The 307-nt window shown below is 41.0% G+C and overlaps 1 non-coding gene across 1 annotated transcript; it reads left to right on the forward strand.

The window, feature by feature from the left end:
- Window positions 1-204: 204 nt before the first annotated feature.
- LOC124089982 (U6 spliceosomal RNA) lies at window positions 205-307 on the forward strand. Its single transcript, XR_006850900.1, has one exon. It is a non-coding gene; the product is annotated as a U6 spliceosomal RNA (small nuclear RNA).

Raw genomic sequence — 307 nt, forward strand, 5'->3', positions numbered from 1 at the left:
CTTCAGTTAGACAACAAGACTAACGGTTCAGGAGAAAAGGTGAATTTGTCATTAAAAAATACACTTGAGCTCAGGAAAAGACAAAGACCCCCAAATGACATGGATGTAATTAATTACTCTAGAGAAGATGCGCATACAACAACTTTATCACCATAGAGTGCACTTTGGATCAGATTAGAGTCAGCCCAGAATGTGGGAGTGGGCTTGCTTCAGCAGCACCTATACTAAAGTTGGAACGATACAGGGAGGATTAGATTGGCCCTTGCGCATGGATGACAAGCAAATTCGTGAAGTGTTCCATATTTTT

The sequence above is a fragment of the Marmota monax genome, unplaced genomic scaffold, assembly GCF_021218885.2.
Source record: "Marmota monax isolate L192 unplaced genomic scaffold, Marmota_monax_Labrador192_F-V1.1 WCK01_AAM20220418_F8-fsc00228, whole genome shotgun sequence".
NCBI lineage: Eukaryota > Metazoa > Chordata > Mammalia > Rodentia > Sciuridae > Marmota > Marmota monax.